Source organism: Ovis aries, chromosome 1 (assembly GCF_016772045.2).
Source record: "Ovis aries strain OAR_USU_Benz2616 breed Rambouillet chromosome 1, ARS-UI_Ramb_v3.0, whole genome shotgun sequence".
NCBI lineage: Eukaryota > Metazoa > Chordata > Mammalia > Artiodactyla > Bovidae > Ovis > Ovis aries.
This window is the reverse complement of record NC_056054.1, coordinates 10,080,640-10,097,238: the sequence shown is the minus strand read 5'-3', so window position 1 is coordinate 10,097,238 and position 16,599 is coordinate 10,080,640. Positions and strand designations below refer to the sequence as shown.

The 16,599-nt window shown below is 40.0% G+C and overlaps 1 protein-coding gene across 5 annotated transcripts in view; it reads left to right on the top strand.

Annotated features, from left to right (window-relative positions):
- The first annotated feature begins 15,986 nt into the window (after positions 1 to 15,986).
- The window catches only part of ZMYM6 (zinc finger MYM-type containing 6), a 46,308-nt gene continuing 45,695 nt past the window's right edge, over positions 15,987 to 16,599 (top strand). Inside the window, exon 1 of one of the 5 annotated variants that reach the window (XM_012189978.3) lies at positions 15,987 to 16,132. The gene's annotated coding sequence lies outside the window, so the exon portion shown is untranslated. Of the gene's footprint in view, positions 16,133 to 16,189; positions 16,419 to 16,599 lie in introns of those variants that run through there. The other 4 variants (XM_012190033.5, XM_012190083.5, XM_042245172.2 and 1 more) reach the window with 4 other exon arrangements.

Here is a 16,599-nt window from a genome sequence, read left to right as displayed (position 1 = left end):
ATCTATTACAGCCAGGCAATTACCCACTCCCAACTCCTTTTTGTAGAAATTGAATCAGAGAGCCTTTAGGGTTGGAGACATCAGTTACAATGGAGGGTGGGATGCTGAGTGGAGATTAAAATAGGGTATGAAAACAATGAAAGTCTGCAAACAGAAGGATGAGACTTGAAGTCTTTTCCCCCCATGTTGTGCCCAGGTCACATTGATCATCAGGTGAGAACTTGAAGAACTGAAGAATTCTTCCCCAGAGAAACAGAACCCTTGAGAAATATTTAGATGAGCCATTTGGAGATCTCCCAGTGAAAAATCCAGTGAAATCTACTCCTCCATGAGCTTCACTAAAAAATTAATAGAGCAGCAAGGGTCAGCAGACACATGAGGAAAGTTTTAATGTAAAAAGGAGAAACCAAAAACTAAGAAGTAGGAAAAAGAAACCTGGAATAAATAGATATAATATAGGAAACAGAAGAAAATGACTTAAAAATTCATCAACTTTAATTAATATCCCCAGAGAGTTATGACCTAGGGCTGACTGTGGCTCAGATCATGAACTCCTTATTCCTAAATTCAAATTTAAATTGAAGAAAGTAGAGAAAACCACAATACCATTCAGGTATGACCTAAATCAAATCCCTTAGGATTATACAGTGGAAGTGACAAATAGATTCAAGGGATTAGATCTGATAAACAGAGTGCCTGAAGAACTATGGACAGAGGTTCATGACATTGTACAGGAGGCAGTGATCAAGACCATCTGCAAGAAAAAGAAGTGCAAAAAGGCAAAATGGTTGTCCAAGGAGGCCTAACTGAGAAAGAAAAGACTTGGAAGGCAGAGGAGAAAAGGAAAGATGTACCCATTTGAATGCAGAGTGCCAAAGAATAGCAAGGAGAGATAAGAAAGCCTTCCTCAGCAATCAATGCAAAGAAATAGAAGAAAACAATAGAATGAGAAAGACTAGAGATTTCTTCAAGGAAATTAGAGATACCAAGGGAACATTTCATGCAAAGATGGGCACAATAAAGGGCAGAAATGGTACGGACCTTACAGAAGCAGAAGAGATTAAGAAGAGGGGGCAAGAATACACAGAAGAACTATACAAAAAGATCCTCATGACCCAGATAACCACAATGGTGTGATCACTGACTTAGAGCCAGACATCCTGGAATGTGAAGTCAACTGGGCCTTAGGAAGCATCACTACAAACAAAGCTAGTGGAGGTGATGGAATTCCAGTTGAGCTATTTCAAATCCTGAAAGATGATGCTGTGGAAGTGCTACACTCAATATGCCAGCAAATTTGGAAAGCTCAGCAGTGGCCACAGCACTGGAAAAGGTCAGTTTTCATTCCAATCCCAAAGAAAGGCAATGCCAAAGAATGCTCAAATTACTGCACAATTGCACTCATCTCACATGCTAGTAAAGTAATGCTCAAAATTCTCCAAGCCAGGCTTCAGCAATACGTGAACCGTGAACTCCCTGATGTTCAAGCTGGTTTTAGAAAAGGCAGAGGAACCAGAGATTAAATTGCCAACATCTGTTGGATCATCAAAAATCAAGAGAGTTCCAGAGAAACATCTATTTCTGCTTTATTGACTATGCCAAAGCCTTTGACTGTGTGGATCACAACAAACTGTGGGAAATTCTCAAAGAAATGGGAATACCAGACCTGACCTGCCTCCTGAGAAATCTGTATGCAGGTCAAGAAGCAACAGTTAGAACTAGACATGGAACAATGGACTGGTTCCAATTGGGAAAGGAGTACATCAAGGCTGTATATTGTCACCCTGCTCATTTAACTTCTATGCAGAGTACATCATAAGAAATGCTGGACTGGATGAAGCACAAGCTGGAATCAGGATTGCTGGGAGAATATCAATAACCTCAGATATGCAGATGACACCACCCTTATGGCAGAAAGTGAAGAAGAACAAGAGGGCCTCTTGATGAAAGTGAAAGAAGAGAGTGAAAAAGTTGGCTTAAAACTTAGCATTCAGAAAACGAAGATCATGGCATATGGTCCTATCACTTCATGGGAAATAGATGGGGAAACAGTTCAGACTTTATTTTTTGGGGCTCCAAAATCACTGCAGATAGTGACTACAGCCATTAAATTAAAAGATGCTTGCTCCTTGAAAGAAAAGTTATGACCAACTTAGACAGCATATTAAAAAGCAGAGACATTACTTTGCCGACAAAGGTCCATCTAGTCAGAGCTATGGTTTTTCCAGTAGTCATGTATGGATGTGAGAGTTGGACTATAAAGAAAGCTGAGCACCGAAGAACTGATGCTTTTAAACTGTGGTGTTGGAGAAGACTCTTGAGAGTCCCTTGAACTGCAAGGAGATCAAACCAGTTCATCCTAAAGGAAATCAGTCCTGAATATTCATTGGAAGGACTGATGTTGAAGCTGAAACTCCAATACTCTGGCCACCTGTTGTGAAGAACTGACTCATTGGAAGAAGACCCTGATGCTGGGTAAGATTGAGGGTAGGAAGAGAAGGGGATGACAGAGGATGAGACGGTTGGATGGCATCACCGACTTGATGGACATGAGTTTGAGCAAGCTCTGGGAGTTGATGATGGGCAGGGAAACCTGGTGTGCTGCAGTCCGTGGGGTCACAAAGAGTCAGACACGACAGAATGACTGAACTGAACTGAACTGATAGTTAAGAAAATTTTTACATTTGCAAAACAAGACCACAATGCTTTGAAGAAATTGAACAAGAAGGAACTCAGAAATTAAAAAAAAAATCATAATAGCTAATATTAGAAATTCAACAGAAAAGAAAGTTTAGGAAGCAACTATGAAAGTAGGATAAAAAGTTATATCACAGCAGCTGAACCTTCTCCCTGAGAAATGAGGAAGGCTATATTAAGAAGAAATAGACCCTAATCAAAACTTTGGCAAGCTTCTTTGCAGAGATGGGAAAGTTGACCCTAAAATTCATATGGAAACGCAAGGGACTCAGAACAGTTGAAACCATATCAAAAGTAAAAATGAAATTGGAGGACTCATACTATCTGATTTCAAAATTTAGCACAAATATGTAGCAATCAATACAACATGGTACTGGCATAAGTATTGACATATAGATCAACCGAAAACAAATTGTAAGTCCAGAAGTAAACCTTCACGTTTACAGTATATTCATTTTGACAAAGATGCCAAGACAATTCAATGGAGAGAAAGGATAGTCTTTTCAGTAAATGGCAATGGGACAACTGGTATCCACATACAAAACAATGAAGTTGGACGCCCCTCTCCCCACTTCACTTTATATACAAAATTAACTCAAAATAGATCAAGCACCTACAAGTAAGAACTAAAACTATAAAATCCTTGAAGAAAACATAGCCATAAATCTTTATTACACTGGACTAGGGAATGGTTTCTTAGATAAAACGCATAAGCAACAAAAGAAATCTGATATCAGCAAAGTTAAAAATTCCATCAAGAATGTAAAAATGCAATCCATAGAATGGATTCAAACTCTTACAAATCATGTATCTGATAGGGGCACTTGTAACTAGAATATATAAATAATTTTTACATCACAATAACAAAAAGACAAGCCAGTTAATGGACAATTGATCTGAATGGACAGTTCGCCAAAGAAAATAAACAGTTAACCAATGAGCACATGAAAATATGCTCAACATCATTAGTCATCAGGAAAATGCACATTAAAACCACAATGAGATACAATTCCACACTCACTAAGACAGCTATCATTAAAAAGAGAGATAATAATAAATGTATAAAGGATGGATGAGAAGAATATGAAACTTTCATACACTGCTAGAGGGAATATAAAAATGATACCACTGCTTTGGAAGACAATCTCAAGTTGTTAAACATAGACCTTTCATATAATTTAGCAATGTAAGTCTTAGGTATATACCCAAGAGAAATAAAAACCTATATTCACAAAAGAACCTGTATCTGACTGTCCATAGCAGCATTATTTTGTTATAATCGAAAATACCTCAAGTGATAAATGGATAAATAAAATATGGTAATCTGTCCACCATATTATTTGTAATAAAAGACAGTAATAAAATACTGTTACATGTTATAACACAGATGAACCTTGAAAACATGCTAAATGAAAGAAGCCAGTCACAAAGGACCACTTATTGTATGATTCTAGCTATAAAAAAATGTTTAGAATGTGCATATCTGTAGAGAAATAAAGTAGTTGCTTAGGAGTTGGGAGGAAGTATGGAGTGATGGCTAATAGATACAGGGTTTCTTTTTGGGGTGGTGAAAATCTTCTGATAATGTTGTAATGGTTGCGCAATTCTGTGTATACACAAAATCCATCGAATTGTATACTTTAAATGGGTATATTGTATGGTATGTGAATTATATCTCAATAAAATTACTAAGAATTTTTAAAAGAAAGCCATTCTGTGAGAGCTACTTACAGGATATGCTCACTCTAGAGGAGAGAAAAAGGTCTAGAGAATCCCAGAAGAAAAGGAAATCCCAGAAGGAATCTTAAGCCATCCCTTCCGGCCGCTAGTTACAGAAAAGAAGCTGTGTTCCTAGAGGTCAGATAACAAGCAGTCTAATGGCTTCTGAGTCAAGATAAGCTCAACTTAATGCCACAAAGGGTCTCTAGGACCCATAGGGAAAATTGCCTCTTCTTCCTGGTACCAAAAAAGAAGATGCCAAGGGCAGAGAAGTACCTGCAAGGAAAGTGCTTTGAGGTCTAAAATCAAGGGGGAGAAATGAAAGAGACTTCACTCTGACGCCTGTGGAGCCAAGTGGGGGCACAGCCGGAGGTGAGGGTGGAGATCCTGGCAAGAGCAGGCAGAGAGAGAAAGGCTGCAAGGCTGGTGTGTGCACAGCTGGGGACCTGGGCCAGACCTGGTCATCGGTGGAAGACCTAAGGTTGAGCCTGAGAGAGAGTGAGAGAGGGGGACTATCTCTATTGTCGCTACAAAGGAAAGGAAGTTGCTCAGTCGTGTCCGACTCTTTGCGTCGCCATGGAGTGTAGCCTACCATGCTCCTCCGTCCATGGGATTTTCCAGGCAAGAGTACTGGAGTGGGTTGCCATTTCTAGGATCCTGAAGTTTCTGGATTAAACCCTGAACCAGCTCTGGCTCCACAGCCTTAGTGCATGACCGGAGTGTTCGTAGGTGAGGACAGTGATTGAGCATTGCTGACATTGCAGGAGGTCAGAGGAGCCCAACACAGGTCAGAGGGCGGCTACCCAGCAGGTGTAGCAAGTATTTTGGGGTGTGACACATTTACTGTATTACTCTTCTTGAGATGTCTCTGAATACAGCCCTTGTAAAGACCTGTTTTTCTGTCTTAAACCCGGAGTTTGGTGTTGGAGCTGGAGATGGTTTTATCAAGATGCAAAGCTGGGCTCCTATCAGTCTGGTCTCTTGCTATGAACCATGTGACTTCTGTGTTGGCACCACTATCTCCTCAATTTTCCCCTCAAGTCCACTCCCTCATCTGGCTGCCAAAAGACAATTTATCTTCCCAATTTAAAATGCAGTGCTCACAGAAGAGGGGATGCTGAAGTTTATTTCCCTAGAAGTGGTGATACCAAGGGACTACTAATGTCCTACATCTAGATCTGGTTGATGTTTGCAAGCTATGTTCACTCTATAATAATTTATGATTATCTATATTACCTATATATTATAATGAACTCATGATTCATGGACATTTCTGATTACTATCAATCTGCCATGCCAACATCCTATGAACGTCTACATGAGAGAAATAAACTCACATTTTGTTTAAGTCACTTGTAGCCTTCCCTGGTGGCTCAGATGGTGAAGAATCTGCCCACAATGCAGGAGACCTGTGTTCGATCCTTGGGTTGGGAATACCCCTGGAGAAGGAAATGGTAACCCACTCCAGTATTCTTGCCTGGAGAACCCCATGGCAGAGGAGCCTCGTGGCCTACAGCCCAAGGGGTCATATAGAATCAGATACAACTGAGTGACTAACACTTTCACTTTCGGATTCAAGTCAGTGTTCCCAAATTTCCAGAAAAGAGGGGATATAGACTGCATATTAACAAAACCCTTGCCCCTGATTCTTACCATTACAAACAAAAACTTCACAAGAAAGTAAGAAAAGTTTAAATCTAAAGGTCCACAATCCTTCACTTACAATTCTGAAATACAAAAGGCTCCAAAAATTGAAACTTTTTTCACAATTCAGTTAGTGGCATAATTACTTAACCTGAACTCTTTTAGCAACAAAATCTGACTAGAACTAATGTGAAGCTCATTTTAGTTTTTATTTATCCCATTTAGTATGAAGTCATTTATTTTTTACCAAAAAATAATAATGTACTTGGTTACGAAAGTAAAAGTGGCTCAGTCATGTCCGACTCCACCAGGTTCTTCTGTCCATGGAATTCTTCAGGCAAGAATACTTGAGTGGGTTGCCATTCCCTTCTCCAGGGCATCTTCCTGACCCAGGGATTGAAACTGGGTCTCCTGCATTGCAGGAAGATTCTTTACTGTCTGAGCCACCAGGTCCTTTTAGTTTTTATTTATCCTATTTAGTATGAAGTCATGAAGTTTTTACTGAAAAAGTAATAATGTATTTGGTTATGAGGTGCTGCCAAATTTAAAAAAATTGCAAAATAAGTATGCTACAGGATATATTGTACAATACAGGGAATATAGTCAATATTTCATTATAACTGTGAAACGAATATAAACTTTAAATATTGAGGGGATTTCCCTGGCAGTCGGGTGGTTAAGACTCTTAGCTTCCACTGCGGGGAGTGCAGGTTCTGATCCCTGGTTGGGGGAACTAAGATTCCACATGATGCTGGGTACAGCCAAAAAAATTAAAATTTTGAGTCACTATGTTGAACACCTGAAACTTATATAAGACTGTACCTCAAAAAAAGTCACCCAGATTTCAAATGGACTTCCTGGTATAAAAATAAAAAAGGAGTAATTTATAATAAATAGTAAATATGTAAATTTCAATACTATTGACTACATTTCAGCTTTAGTGAAGTAGAAGTATGTTTAAAAAAAAGTTGTAACTGATAGGCAACTTCCCAGTTCATAAGCATAGTGCAGGAGGTGTAAGTGGGAAAAATTCTAAATAAAATAATTCCAGGCATGAAAAAAATATTTACTTACAAAATAAAAATATTAGACTAGCATTGAACTTCTCATCTGCATTACTAAGACAGAAACTAAAATCCTAGAGTGTCAGAAACAGTCAAGGCATGATTCATCAAGGCCAATTGATGACATTTCGGAAATACTATACAAGGTACGGTGGAGATAGCAAGCCTTCTAATCAAGTTCAGTCTCCTTTACTTTGGGATTTTAATTGCAGTGTGGAACATGACACTATTCCCTCCCTCCACCCTCAGTGCAGCTTTACACGGCAGGAATGTACTCAGATGTTACGTGCCATTTCTGAGCCCAGCAACTTAAGACCCACATGTGCCTACTCCACACTCTTAGGAAGATGTACCTATACCCAGATTCAATGATGGAGAAACAATTTGAAGGAATGCTCCTTCTATAAATGACTGTGTGGAATCACTACTGCTAATGACCTGGAACACATGCACTGAACTGTGCCATGAGAGAAGGATAAACTTCAGTTTTATTTGACCAATTACATTTTAGAGTTTCTTTGTTGTAGAAATTTAGTCCTTAACACACAGAGTCAAAAAACTTATCTTTGGGCTTCCCTGGTGGCTCAGAGGTAAAGAATCCATTTGTCAGTGCAGGAGACATGGGCTCTATCCCTGATCTAGAAAGATCCCACATGCTGTGGAGCTACCAAGCCTGTGTGCCACAACTATGGAGCCTGTGCTCTAGAGCCTGGGAGCCCCAACTTCTGAGCCCTGAAGCTACTGAAACCCACAAGCCATGCCCTGCAACAAGAGAAGCCCCTGCAAGGGGAAGCCTGCACACTACAGCTAGAGAGTAGCCTCTGCTGGCTGCAACTGGAGAAAAGTCTGCCCAGCAATGAAGACCCAGCACAGCCAAAAATAAAATATAAAAATGTTCAAAATTAAAAAATTATCATTTTATCTTTGAGGAAAATAACTCAAGATACCGTCTCACTTCGAGGGGTACTTTTCATTCCCTCCACCCTCCAACAACCTTCTACATAAATCAAGCCTATGAAGATGAAACTCCTCTGGTGTGGTTCATTTAGCGCAGCTGCTCATATGCAACCTTTTCAGCCCAGAGACCTATGAACTAAAACGACCAGCTGTCTGTTTCCCCTATTTCTAGCCCTACACACTCAATACATCAGATGCTACAGAGACATAACGACTCCAGCAACACTCCTGTACAAAAGAAGGAAGAACAGAAAGCACGTAACAGTCATTGATTCACAATAATTCACAACCTGGGAACCCGTTGTTAGATTCTCCTACTCTAAGGACAGGGAATGTTCTTTGATTATTCTGTTTTCTGGGACTGGCTTCGTAATCCATTTTTCAGATGTGTTTGCTCCTCCTCCCAGGGTTTGTGGCTTTGCCCCCTGAGAAAATTTCATTTTCCATAAGAAATGGTCCATTTTGGCAGGTTAATAGACTTTTCAACTTCTCTGTCCATTGAAAGTTGGAGCCCAGAGATCTTTTTCATTTCAAATTGTCATTACCCCTTATAGTCTTATATTTGTTTATTTATTTGGCTGTGCTAGGTCTTAGCACAGGGAGCTAAGGCACGAGGGATATTCCATCTCCACTGTGCACATCGAATCTTTTAGCTGTAGTATGTGGGATCTAGTTCCCTGAACTAGATTGAACCCAGGCTCATTGGGACATGGAGTCTTAGCCACTGGACCACCAGGGAAGTCTCTATGGGTGCTTTATGAGGTTTTACTGGATTCATTCCATGCACCCCCTCAAAGCATTTCCATACTTCTTTTTTTTGGGGGGGGGGAGTCATATTATTTATTAGAAATCCAGGGCATGTTTCCCCTATTTCTGTATTTCCAGATTTCTATATTTCCACCGAAATATAGTGTGTTCAAGTTGTTGGATCTTTGATTTCACCATTGTTCACCACAAAATGTAACATAACATGCAGAAATTTTTCTGAAGATAGAGGTCAAAAGTAGAAATGCGCATCTTCATGGATGGATCTGCCACCAGTCTTTGTCTTCATATTTGTCTAATGACTTCAGGTAATGAGAGGTTCCCATGTGTGGTAACTAACACAGTTCTAGGATTTGATTTAAAACAAAATCAGCGCTTCTCACTATAAAACAGTCACCTGCAATGTGCCAAGTGAAGATTCTGTAATTTAACGACTTTGCTTATCAAAAGCAGCGCTGTGTTTCTCCGAAGATCTTTAGGGGGCGATCTGGAAAATACACAGATACACATATACAGACACAGACACTCCCGGCTTCTATGTGGGTATTAAACACAATTCTATTTTATTGCAACATGAATGGTTCAAATTTAATATTAAAAAAACCCAAGAATTACAGAGGTTTCAAACCTATTAACTTGTTTTTTCAGAACAAGTTCAAATTAGTAATGACGGTATCATGATGCTAAGGCACATTTTACAATTTTCTGCCCAACACAGGAGACTGAGACTCTGACTCTGGCAACGTTAAAACCTCCCTTCACTTTGAATTAATGGTGTGAATACTGTGTCTCTCCTTCTGAAATCCGTGGTTTATGTGAAGTTTATGCAAACATGAAAGAAAAGCTTGAAGAGGGAAAAGAAAAAAATGTTGATTCCTATTTGGATCAGTGAATGAGGTTAGGGCTTTTCTCTAAGATGTCCTCAAATAATCTCTATTTTAACCACATCCAGGACCTGTTCCCTTCCCTGAACCTTGTTTTTGGAAAGAATTTAAAATGTATATTCAACTTCTATTTCCAATAAGAAACTGGAAACAAATTAATTTTCAGCGGGGTAGAATGCTAAGAAAAGTTTAAATCAATTTGTACCTTTTTATTTACATCCCTCATTCCTTAGAAATGTAATTGCCGCTTTTATGAACTTTGTTTTATGGATCTAATATTTAAGGACAGGTCTATCTTTTACATCACAGCAAAAAGGTGAACACACCTACAGACTCCCCCACCATGCATCTCCGGCCAGGCTGGGCCCAGTTTCTTCCACCATCCTTAGGAACCTGCCCTCTCTTGAAGCTCAGGCTTGCCCATGACTGTATCACCTGGAACCTGCAGCTCCTCTGGCCTCTGCTATTGCCATCTGCCCAGAGCCAGGGTATCTGTGGAGGAGCTGGAAGGTTTTGAGCAAATGCTGAAAATGTGTTTGCTCCACTCATGATGAAGGTTGGAAGCTGGAACGAGCATAGCAAAGGGTTATGAGCGTTCACCGAGTGCCTGAGGCTGGGAACGGATAACCAAGGGTTATACGTCCGGCTTTGAGGCGTTCAAAGGCTTCCTTCTGATCACCTGTTTCTGAGAGCAAGGACTGTTGTTTCATGATAAGACTCCTTTTAGAGTTTCACCAAAGCTATGTTATGGCTTGGGCGGTGGGAACTGTATTTTATGCTTAAATGCTTTGATGTTTATCTGAAATGGCTACGTGCAAGTCTGCCTTATGCTCTATTCCCTGAAAATTATAAAACTACGCAATTAGATAATAAACTTTGTCAGTCCACTAGAGGCTGTCCCTGAATGTCCTTTTCAGAGTGCGGTTCTCCGAGCCTTACAGTGTCCATGCGGCCCCAGGCTTGAGTTCACTGAGCCTCTCATCCCCACCCCGCACCCATACTTCTTTCTGAGGCAGAACATTCCTAAAGCTGGCCTGTGACAGTTGCTTTGACCACACTTTGGTGTGTCAGAGTGCCGTGAGACAACATCCTTACACTTCTTAGAAGCTCTTTTGTCAAATGAGTGAGAGGGTCAATGAAATAATATTTAACCCTTTATGAGTTCTTACAGCTGCATTCTTGAATTGATCTTGACCTTGAGGACACATTCTACCTGTGATGTCCTTATTCAGTCTTTCTTCTGAGACTGTTTCTTAAAAAAAAAAAAAAATTATTTATTTATTATTTTTTGGCTGTGCTGAGTCTTCCTTGCTGTGCAGGCGTTTCTCTAGTTACAGAGAGCAGGGGCTACTCTCTGGCTGCAGTGAGCGGGCTTCTCAGTGCAGTGGCTTCTCTTCTTGTGGAGCATGGGCTCTAAGACATGCGGACTTCAGTAGTTGTGGCTCCTGGGCTCTAGAGCACAAGCTCAATAGTTGTGGCACATGGGCGTAGTTGCTTCAAGCCATGTGGGATCTTCCCAGATCAGGGATCGAACCCATGTCCCCTGCAGGTGGATTCGGTACCACTGAGCCACCAGGGAAGCCCCACAATTTCTTATTTTGGTGATATTTTACTAGCTGGAGAGACTGTCCTGGATCCTTTATATACTGTGCAATTTCTGCTTGAAAACAAAATTGCTCTTTCTTTAGCTTATTTCTCTTTTCCAATGCCTTATCAAAGATGGTTGAAATAAATCAATAGGCACCTTTAATATTCTTTCTGGAAATCTCCTAATCTTATAGATCCATAAGTTCATTAAGCACATTTTCTGTCTTCTATGTTAGTACAAGTGGCAGTGCTGCCAAAAATTTTGCCACTACATGATATGGGTTAATCTTTTTTTAGCCTCTAGGTTTTAGTTTTGGCAGTACTCCATTTTTAGATATTAATTTTGAAACAGCTATCTATTGCTAGATAACAAAGCTCCCCAAAACTTATTTACTTAAAACAAGAATCATTTACTGATTTGTGATTCTACAAGTTTTGGCTTAGTTGGGCAGTGCTGTCTGGGCTCACCTATGAGGCTGAGCAGTCATCTAGCAAGGTGCAGGATCTAAAATGGTTCCACACACAAGTATGGGGCATTGGTGCTGACTCTTGGGCCACTCTGCATGATTTTTTTCTTTTTATCATTCAGTAGTTTAACTTATCTAACTTTGATATATTGTGGGAATGTTCTGAGAAAGTAAAACAGAAGCTGAAAGGACTATAAAGCATACACTTGGAAATTCACATAATATCAGTCCTGCAATATTCTATCAATTCAGTATAATTCACAAGGCCCAGCTCAGAAACAAGGGGTAGCGAGACAGATCCTTTTCCTGATGGGAAGAGTTGCAAAGAATTTAGCATATTTAATCTCCCACAAGTGACTGCAAAAATTCTAAAGCAAATATAGTACATAATGATTTTATGTTGAAAGCAACACAGCAGGAAGAAGATACACATGCCCAATGTCACTATTTCTATTTAACACATTATTAGAGGTTTTCGCCAGTGCAATAAGGCAATAAATTAAATAAATAAATATCATATGCTTGAAAAGGAAGAGATAACTTTTCACTATTCTCTACATAGTTGGAGTTTAAAAAGTTTAAATATATAGATAAACTATTAGAATAAATAAATAAATTTAGCAATGGTGCTGGCTTCAAGATCAACATACAAAAGTCAATTGTAGAGATCTCTCTCCCTTTCCTTATAAATATACTGTTAGAAATAAACTATTAGAAAATGAAATTTTACCATTTAAAATAAAATATCAAAGACATAGAAAAAAATCTTTTTTTTTTTTTTAGAAATATAGTACTTTTTAATGTGGACCATTTTTAAAGTCTTTATTGAATTTGTTACAATATTGCTTTTGTTTTATGCTTTGTATTTTTGGCCATGAGGCATGTGGGATCCTAGCTCCCCAACTGGGGATTGAACCTGCACCCCTTGCATTGGAAGGTGAAGTCTTAACCACTGGACCACCAAGGAAGTCCTGAAAAAAATCTTAAAAAGATATGAGCTTGCTACACTTAAAAAGTATAAAACATTATTAATTGAAGTTATACACATTTAAATAAATGGAGAGATATACCATTTTCATGGACTGGAAGAGTCAACCCTATGTAGTGCTATCTTAGTCTCCTGGTCCTCCTGTTATAAAGTGCTACAATAGAAATTTATTGTCTCACAGTTCTGGAAGCTTAATATCCAAAATCAAGGTATCAGTGGAGCCATTCTCTCTCTGAAATCTGTATGGGAGAATCTTTCCTTGCCTCTAACAGCTTCCGGTGTTTACCACCAATCCTTGATTTTCCTCAGCTTGAAGCTACAGCACTTTAATCTCTGTCTCAGTTGTCTCCTGGTGGTCTTCCCCCATGTGTCTGTCTCTACATCTCCTTTTCATATAAGGACAATAGTTATATTGGATTAAGGGCCAACTCTACTCCAATATGACCCTTCTTAAATAATTATATGTGCAATAACCCTATTTCCAAATAAGGTCATATCTGAGGGTTAGGACTTCAACATACCTTTTTTGGGGAAACAATCCAACACAGTGAATAACAAATGCCAATTCTCCAAAATAGGCCTACAGCTTTACTGTAATCCTAAACAAAATCCTAACTGATTTTAAAATGCATATAGATATGCAAAGGAACAAGAAGAGTCAAGACAGTCTTGAAGAATATAATGGGATGCAAAGGACCAAGAAGAGCCAAAACATTCTTGAAAACATAATGAGATGAAGGACCTTTTCTGCTAGATATCAACATTCAGTGGATCTTCCCAGGTGGCTCAAGCGGTAAAGAATCTGCCTGCCAATGCAGGAGATGCAAGAGAGTCGGGTTCGATCCCTGGGTTGGGACAATGCCCTGGAGTAGGAAATAGCCACCTAGTCCAGTATTCTTGCCTTAGAAAATTCCACGGACAGAGGAGCCTAGTGAGCTATAGTTCATGGGGCTGCAAAGAGTTGGACATAAAGGAGCACATACATCAAGATTTGTTATATAGTTATTATAGAAATTAAGACAGAGTCATATTTCTACAAAAAAGACAAAAAGAATAGATTACATAGTCTTCAAATAAGCTAACACATTTATAGACAACTTATATATGTAAAGGTGATGATAAAGAACAGTGGGGGAAAGGACAGACCTTTAAAAAATAGCACTTAATCAGTTTAATATTCACATCGAAAAAATGAAACCTGACTTATCTTACACCCATACACAAAACTCAACTGAAGATGGACTGTAGATCTAATGAGGAAGGCAAATTAATGATAATTCTATAAATTAATCAGAACCTTTGGTAGGAAAAATTTTTTTTGACAGGACACAAGAAACACTTAAATGTCTTTTATATATATCAAAGTGAAGTGAAAGTCGCTCAGTTGCGTCTGACTCTTTGTGACCCCATGGACTATACAGTCCATGGAATTCTCCAGGCCAGAATACTGGAGTGGGTAGCCTTTCCCTTCTCCAGGCGATCTTCCCAACCCAGGGATTGAACCCAAGTCTCCCACCTGGCAGGCGGATTCTTTACAAGCTGAGGCACAAGGGAAGCCCATGTTCATCAAAGGACACCAATAATAAAGTGGAAAGGCTGGCAACAGAGTGGGAGAAGATAGTTGCAACACATGTATTCAACAAAGAACTCATATGCATAAGAAAATAGCAGACAATCCAATACAAAAATGAGTAAGACACTTGAATAGGCAGTTCATAAAAGAGGCTATCCAGATATCAAAAAACAGGAAAATGGGTTCAGTCTCATTAGAAGCCTGGGAAATCCAAATGAAAATCACAGTAAGATATGACTATACCCCCACCAGAATGTTTAAAATTTAAAAGGTGTACAGTAGGGACAGGGAAGTCTGGCATGCTGCAGTCCATGGGGTTGCAAAGAGTCAGAGATGATTCGGTGACTGAACTACAACAATAACAGTAATTATCTGCAGGGATGTGGGGCAACTGGAATTCTTATAAATGGCTGGTGGGAGTACAAATCGAAACAACCATTTTCTAAAGTTGTTTGTTCAGCTCAGTTGTTGTTTGAGGACCTCCCAATGCAGGGTGTCCTGGTTCAATGGAAAGTAGATCTTGACTGTCACAGCTTAAGATGCTTCATGCCCCATTTAGAAGATCTTGCACATCTTAAGGAAGATTTCATGTGGTATAACTAATATGTGTGTCCAACTCTTCGTAACCTCACATACTGCAGCCCACCAAGACCTAGGGCAATTGAATAAATAAATTAAATCTTAACACAGAGGTGTATAACGGACTTTTGGACTCAGAGGGAGAGGGAGAGGGTGGGATGATTTGGGAGAATGGCATTGTAACATGTATACTATCATGTAAGAATCGAATCGCCAGTCTATGTCCCATGCAGGATACAGCATGCTTGGGGCTGGTGCATGGGGATGACCCAGGGAGATGTTATGCGGAGGGAGGTGGGAGGGGGAGTTCATGTTTGGGAACACATGTACACCCGTGGTGGATTCATGTCAATGTATGGCAAAACCAATACAGTACTGTAAAGTAAAATAAAGTAAAAATAAAAATAAAAAAAATTGAAACTATTTGCTTAACTTTCATATAAACAAAACCAGCAATTTCACTGCTATGTATAAACCTAGCATATGTGTCACAAGAGGCAAGAATGTTCACAGCAATATTATTTCTAATAGCCAAAAATTGGAAATAACTCAAATGTCCATCACTAGTAGATAAATTGTATCACATTCATAAAATGGAATATTATATAACAGTCAAAATGAATAAATGACAGCCTCACAAATCATAGCTGTATCTCCAAAACAATGTTTAATGCAAATGTACCAAATCTTGACTTTGAACAAGTTCATTAATCTCTTCATTTACAGCTCCCAGAGAAACATTTGTACCACTGGAGTTGTGGTCAGGAATAAGTGGAAAGATTCATACCAAACACTTGGCTTAATAAATATTAGCTATCACTTATTCAACTTCTCTTAGTAGGTCACCTTTCTGGAAATAAGAATGGTGCAGAGCACTTACAGTATCCCTTAGGTTCTCCCCCCAAATCCCTTCCTCTAGCTTCTCACTATTGGATCTCTGTCTCTTTAAGAAGTCAGCCATATATGAGGAGCGAGGATGCTGGGAAATCAGCTCAGCTCAGATCTGAAGCATGATGGGAAAGGGCGAAGGGGGCGGGGCGGCAACCGGGGCTGCGCACGCGCAGTTGTATGGTTGTTGCGTTGCGATGGACCGTTGAGAAAAATTTCAGTAAGAGAACGTATTCATTGTCCCGGCGTGGGGTCCCCAGGTTCTATCCCCGCTTCCCGGAGCGACGACGGCTTCCCAGGAGCGACGAGGGCAGCAGACGGTGAGCGCGGTCGATTGGAGCGGGAGGGGCCGTATGGGGCGGGGCGGTGGCCGCGCCACGTGATGAGGCGGGCGCAGGGCGGAAGCAGCGCAGTTTAGCTGGGTAGCTGAAACGTTGGGGTTTTCGCCGCAGAGATGGGCTGACACGCATATGCGGGTCGCGTTACCTCTATCAGATGCAGCGTTGCCGTGTTTGTACCCACTGACAGGCGTGGGACTTACTGGTGGGGGACAAGATTTGGGAAGCGAATAAGACATGAGCGCTCATAGATTAACAACTGTGGCAAGTGGGCATATAAGTTCTCATCTCTCGCACTGGCTTTTAAGCCTGGCATTGACCATTTCCATGCCTGGCTTGACTGGATCAAGACAACTTGGCAGGGTTTTCGTTTGCTTTAGGTGTACTACGTCCAATTTAATATGTTGTCTCCTAGGGGAAGGGAAGTCTGAATGACTAATCTTGTTTAC